Raw genomic sequence first — 7,500 nt, forward strand, 5'->3', positions numbered from 1 at the left:
CCCTTTCGGACTTAGTCTCTGGACATTATTCGACGGATTTTCTGGTTAACCATTTGCCCTTTCGGACTTAGTCTCTGGGCATTATTTTCGACTTTTTGGTTAATGATTTCACACTTTTTACTTACTTTTGCGCTTTTTGGTTAATGATTACTCTGCTTACTGGTTAATTATTTGCCCTTTCGGACTTAGTCTCTGGACATTATTTTCGAGTTTTTGGTTAATGATTTCACACTTTTAACATATTTTTGCGCTTTTTGGTTAATGATTACTCTGCTTACTGGTTAATTATTTGCCCTTTCGGACTTAGTCTCTGGAGATTATTTTCGAGTTTTTGGTTAATGATTTCACACTTTTTACTTACTTTTGCGATTTTTGGTTAATGATTTCACACTTTTTACTTACTTTTGCGCATTTTGGTTAATGATTACTCTGCTTACTGGTTAACCATTTGCCCTTTCGGACTTAGTCTCTGGACATTATTTTCGAGTTTTTGGTTAATGATTTCACACTTTTAACATATTTTTGCGCTTTTTGGTTAATGATTACTCTGCTTACTGGTTAACCATTTGCCCTTTCGGACTTAGTCTCTGCACATTATTTTCGAGTTTTTGGTTAATGATTTCATACTTTTTACTTACTTTTGCGCTTTTTGGTTAATGATTACTCTGCTTACTGGTTAACCATTTGCCCTTTTGGACTTAGTCTCTGGACATTATTTTCGAGTTTTTGGTTAATGATTTCACACTTTTTACTTACTTTTGCGATTTTTGGTTAATGATTACTCTGCTTACTGGTTAACCATTTGCCCTTTCGGACTTAGTCTCTGGAGATTATTTTCGAGTTTTTGGTTAATGATTTCACACTTTTTACTTACTTTTGCGATTTTTGGTTAATGATTTCACACTTTTTACTTACTTTTGCGCATTTTGGTTAATGATTACTCTGCTTACTGGTTAACCATTTGCCCTTTTGGACTTAGTCTCTGCACATTATTTTCGAGTTTTTGGTTAATGATTTCACACTTTTAACATATTTTTGCGCTTTTTGGTTAATGATTTCACACTTTTTACTTACTTTTGCGATTTTTGGTTAATGATTACTCTGCTTACTGGTTAACCATTTGCCCTTTCGGACTTAGTCTCTGGACATTGTTTTCGACATTTTGGTTAATGATTTCACACTTTTAACTTAATTTTGTGCTTTTTGGTTAATGATTTCATACTTTTTACTTACTTTTGCCCTTTTTGGTTAATGATTACTCTGCTTACTGGTTAACCATTTGCCCTTTCGGACTTAGTCTCTGGACATTGTTTTCGACATTTTGGTTAATGATTTCACACTTTTAACTTAATTTTGTGCTTTTTGGTTAATGATTTCATACTTTTTACTTACTTTTGCGATTTTTGGTTAATGATTACTCTGCTTACTGGTTAACCATTTGCCCTTTCGGACTTAGTCTCTGGACATTATTTTCGGGTTTTTGGTTAATGATTTCACACTTTTTACTTACTTTTGCGATTTTTGGTTAGTGATTACTCTGCTTACTGGTTAACCATTTGCCCTTTCGGACTTAGTCTCTGGACATTGTTTTCGACATTTTGGTTAATGATTTCACACTTTTAACTTAATTTTGTGCTTTTTGGTTAATGATTTCATACTTTTTACTTACTTTTGCCCTTTTTGGTTAATGATTACTCTGCTTACTGGTTAACCATTTGCCCTTTCGGACTTAGTCTCTGGACATTGTTTTCGACATTTTGGTTAATGATTTCACACTTTTAACTTAATTTTGTGCTTTTTGGTTAATGATTTCATACTTTTTACTTACTTTTGCGATTTTTGGTTAATGATTACTCTGCTTACTGGTTAACCATTTGCCCTTTCGGACTTAGTCTCTGGACATTATTTTCGGGTTTTTGGTTAATGATTTCACACTTTTTACTTACTTTTGCGATTTTTGGTTAATGATTACTCTGCTTACTGGTTAACCATTTGCCCTTTCGGACTTAGTCTCTGGACATTGTTTTCGACATTTTGGTTAATGATTTCACACTTTTAACTTAATTTTGTGCTTTTTGGTTAATGATTTCATACTTTTTACTTACTTTTGCCCTTTTTGGTTAATGATTACTCTGCTTACTGGTTAACCATTTGCCCTTTCGGACTTAGTCTCTGGACATTGTTTTCGACATTTTGGTTAATGATTTCACACTTTTAACTTAATTTTGTGCTTTTTGGTTAATGATTTCATACTTTTTACTTACTTTTGCGATTTTTGGTTAATGATTACTCTGCTTACTGGTTAACCATTTGCCCTTTCGGACTTAGTCTCTGGACATTATTTTCGGGTTTTTGGTTAATGATTTCACACTTTTTACTTACTTTTGCGATTTTTGGTTAATGATTACTCTGCTTACTGGTTAACCATTTGCCCTTTCGGACTTAGTCTCTGGACATTGTTTTCGACATTTTGGTTAATGATTTCACACTTTTAACTTAATTTTGTGCTTTTTGGTTAATGATTTCATACTTTTTACTTACTTTTGCCCTTTTTGGTTAATGATTACTCTGCTTACTGGTTAACCATTTGCCCTTTCGGACTTAGTCTCTGGACATTGTTTTCGACATTTTGGTTAATGATTTCACACTTTTAACTTAATTTTGTGCTTTTTGGTTAATGATTTCATACTTTTTACTTACTTTTGCGATTTTTGGTTAATGATTACTCTGCTTACTGGTTAACCATTTGCCCTTTCGCACTTAGTCTCTGGAGATTATTTTCGACTTTTTGGTTAATGATTTCACACTTTTAACTTAATTTTGTGCTTTTTGGTTAATGATTTCATACTTTTTACTTACTTTTGCCCTTTTTGGTTAATGATTACTCTGCTTACTGGTTAACCATTTGCCCTTTCGGACTTGGTCTCTGGACATTATTTTCGAGTTTTTGGTTAATGATTTCACACTTTTTACTTACTTTTGCGATTTTTGGTTAATGATTTCACACTTTTTACTTACTTTTGCGATTTTTGGTTAATGATTACTCTGCTTACTGGTTAACCATTTGCCCTTTCGGACTTAGTCTCTGGAGATTATTTTCGAGTTTTTGGTTAATGATTTCACACTTTTTACTTACTTTTGCGATTTTTGGTTAATGATTTCACACTTTTTACTTACTTTTGCGATTTTTGGTTAATGATGACTCTGCTTACTGGTTAATTATTTGTACTTTCGGACTTGGTCTCTGGACATTATTTTCGAGTTTTTGGTTAATGATTTCACACTTTTAACATAATTTTGCGCTTTTTGGTTAATGATTACTCTGCTTACTGGTTAACCATTTGCCCTTTCGGACTTAGTCTCTGCACATTATTTTCGAGTTTTTGGTTAATGATTTCACACTTTTAACTTAATTTTGTGCTTTTTGGTTAATGATTTCATACTTTTTACTTACTTTTGCCCTTTTTGGTTAATGATTACTCTGCTTACTGGTTAACCATTTGCCCTTTCGGACTTAGTCTCTGGAGATTATTTTCGAGTTTTTGGTTAATGATTTCACACTTTAACATATTTTTAAGCTTTTTGGTTAATGATTACTCTGCTTACTGGTTAACCATTTGCCCTTTCGGACTTAGTCTCTGCACATTATTTTCGAGTTTTTGGTTAATGATTTCACACTTTTAACATATTTTTGCGCTTTTTGGTTAATGATTACTCTGCTTACTGGTTAACCATTTGCCCTTTCGGACTTAGTCTCTGCACATTATTTTCGACTTTTTGGTTAATGATTTCACACTTTTAACATATTTTTGCGCTTTTTGGTTAATGATTTCATACTTTTTACTTACTTTTGCGCCTTTTGGTTAATGATTACTCTGCTTACTGGTTAACCATTTGCCCTTTCGGACTTAGTCTCTGGAGATTATTTTCGAGTTTTTGGTTAATGATTTCACACTTTTTACTTACTTTTGCGATTTTTGGTTAATGATTACTCTGCTTACTGGTTAACCATTTGCCCTTTCGGACTTAGTCTCTGCACATTATTTTCGAGTTTTTGGTTAATGATTTCACACTTTTAACATATTTTTGCGCTTTTTGGTTAATGATTACTCTGCTTACTGGTTAACCATTTGCCCTTTCGGACTTAGTCTCTGCACATTATTTTCGACTTTTTGGTTAATGATTTCACACTTTTAACATATTTTTGCGCTTTTTGGTTAATGATTTCATACTTTTTACTTACTTTTGCGCCTTTTGGTTAATGATTACTCTGCTTACTGGTTAACCATTTGCCCTTTCGGACTTAGTCTCTGGAGATTATTTTCGAGTTTTTGGTTAATGATTTCACACTTTTTACTTACTTTTGCGATTTTTGGTTAATGATTACTCTGCTTACTGGTTAACCATTTGCCCTTTTGGACTTAGTCTCTGGACATTATTTTCGGGTTTTTGGTTAATGATTTCACACTTTTTACTTACTTTTGCGATTTTTGGTTAATGATGACTCTGCTTACTGGTTAACCATTTGCCCTTTCGCACTTAGTCTCTGGAGATTATTTTCGACTTTTTGGTTAATGATTTCACACTTTTAACTTAATTTTGTGCTTTTTGGTTAATGATTTCATACTTTTTACTTACTTTTGCCCTTTTTGGTTAATGATTACTCTGCTTACTGGTTAACCATTTGCCCTTTCGGACTTGGTCTCTGGACATTATTTTCGAGTTTTTGGTTAATGATTTCACACTTTTTACTTACTTTTGCGATTTTTGGTTAATGATTTCACACTTCTTACTTACTTTTGCGATTTTTGGTTAATGATTACTCTGCTTACTGGTTAACCATTTGCCCTTTCGGACTTAGTCTCTGGACATTATTTTCGAGTTTTTGGTTAATGATTTCACACTTTTTACTTACTTTTGCGATTTTTGGTTAATGATTTCACACTTTTTACTTACTTTTGCGATTTTTGGTTAATGATGACTCTGCTTACTGGTTAATTATTTGTACTTTCGGACTTGGTCTCTGGACATTATTTTCGACTTTTTGGTTAATGATTTCACACTTTTAACATAATTTTGCGCTTTTTGGTTAATGATTACTCTGCTTGCTTGTTACTGATTTCCCCTTTCGGACTTGATCTCTGGCCGTTCTTTTCGACCTTTTTGGATCAGGTTTCCACACTCTGAAATTATTTTGGGCTCACTGATTAGGCGAGATCAAGGGGGCATGCCTGGGCACTTTGGGCTCAGTTTGGGAAGGCGGCGTCCGTGTGCTCCTCCGCCCTTCCCGCACTTGCGGCTAGGTTTGCCAAACTGCGCTGACCCGCAGCCCTGCCTTTTTGCCCACGGCACACGGAACGACTCAAGTCTGGCTCCGTTCCAGGCCGTTGCCTCCGGCTGCCCGCCGTCCGGCCGGCCTGGGACGTACCCCGGCTGACGGCGCCGGAGGCCCTCTAGCAGCCACCGGTGCCGCGGGCCAATGGGTCCGGGCGTTCCGGAGCTATCGGTGGGGAAGTGCTCTCCCCTTTTCCTGACGCCGTTCGCCCGAGCAGAGGTGCAGCCTGACGGGACTGCTGTCGCCTTCCGCGGCGCACCGGCCCCTTTCACCTGCCGTCGACCGCGCGGAGCTCGGACCTCCCTCCCCGAAGTTATGGCCCCGGCGCCGGAGGGTGCCCGGGGCCGGGCATTCAGCGGGGTGAGTCTTAACCTTCCCGGTCAGCCTGCGGGGTCGGTGCGCCGGCACTCGACGCCGGAGGGTCCCCTCTTTCCGTAGAGCCCCGCCCGGTGCCGATCGGCCGGCGGATTGCGGAGCGAACCGCGCCTGACCGACGGGCCTCGGAAACCCGTTGCAGTCGACGGGGGGGAACCGGACAGCGGGACGAGGTGCCGATTCCACCCGCAGATTCGATCCCGAAATCCCGCGGGATTCGGCGGTCCGACCCGACAGATTCAAACGTCGCCCGGGCGGCCCCCAGCGGTCGGGCCGGCCTGGTTCCGCCACCGCCCGATGCCCCTCGCCCCCGGCTACCGCCGGCCGCGCAGACCGAGCGAATGCGGCCGGACGTCCGGCGGCAATCGGCCGGAAAGCGGTATGGCCATTTCCTACTGTCCCTCGGACGGGCAGAGGGGCGGCGCCGGGGCACTCGCGGACCAGGCCGCGCCCCTCCGAGCCCTACCGCCTGCCGTCGACCGCGCGGGGATCGGACCTCCCTCCCCGAAGTTATGGCCCCGGAGCCGGAGGGTAGCCGGGGCCGGGCATTCAGCGGGGTGAGTCTTCACCTTCCCGGTCAGCCTGCGGGGTCGGTGCGCCGGCACTCGACGCGGGAGGGTCCCCTCTTTCCGTAGAGCCCCGCCCGGTGCCGATCGGCCGGCGGATTGCAGAGCGAACCGCGCCTGACCGACGGGCCTCGGAAACCCGTTGCAGTCGACCGGGGGGAACCGGACAGCGGGACGAGGTGCCGATTCCACCCGCAGATTCGATCCCGAAATCCCGCGGGATTCGGCGGTCCGACCCGACAGATTCAAACGTCGCCCGGGCGGCCCCCAGCGGTCGGGCCGGCCTGGTTCCGCCACCGCCCGATGCCCCTCGCCCCCGGCTACCGCCGGCCGCGCAGACCGAGCGAATGCGGCCGGACGTCCGGCGGCAATCGGCCGGAAAGCGGTATGGCCATTTCCTACTGTCCCTCGGACGGGCAGAGGGGCGGCGCCGGGGCACTCGCGGACCAGGCCGCGCCCCTCCGAGCCCTACCGCCTGCCGTCGACCGCGCGGGGATCGGACCCTCCTCGCCGAAGTTATGGAGGTAAGACCGGGAGGCTGCCCAGGGTCGGGACTTCAACCGGCTGCCGCCACCCTTTCCCGCCTGTCCCACGGGCTCGGAGATCCAGGCCCTGCAAAGACCCTCCGGTCGCCACCCGACAGGTGCTTTACCGGAGAAATCGTAAACCGGCGTCAGGGCCGGACCTGTCCCGCAGAGGGCAGCCTGCGCCCTTATGCTTTCCCTTTTGCTTTGGCCCCGCAGTAGCAAATGGTTCACCGATAAGTCGGGAACCCACACGCCCGGCCCCACCCGCCCATCCTTCCGCAATGCATCGCCTAGACACACGCACCAAGGGCGCTCTCCTTCCCCCGCCTCCCACATCCCACAGGATGTGCCCTCAGACCACGGCGCCCACACAACCACCCACCCACCCACCCAACCTTCCTAAACACGCCGGCAAACATGCATCGAAACACGGCCACCTTCGCAAATTCACCCCCACGCCGACTATTAAGCCCGGCAAGACTCATTGCAGCCAACCGCGGCCAAAAGTTGAAGTGACAACTCATTAACCAATTTACAACATTTGGACAACTGATTAACCAGACTCTTTGTCAATCTGACGACGGGGGCAAATCATAAACCGGTTCTGCCCAGTGCTAGCCTTCGCAAACTCACCCCCCCCCCCCCCCACGCCGACTATTAAGCCCGGCAAGACTCATTGCAGCCAACCGCGGCCAAA

This window comes from Heterodontus francisci, unplaced genomic scaffold (assembly GCF_036365525.1).
Source record: "Heterodontus francisci isolate sHetFra1 unplaced genomic scaffold, sHetFra1.hap1 HAP1_SCAFFOLD_1571, whole genome shotgun sequence".
NCBI lineage: Eukaryota > Metazoa > Chordata > Chondrichthyes > Heterodontiformes > Heterodontidae > Heterodontus > Heterodontus francisci.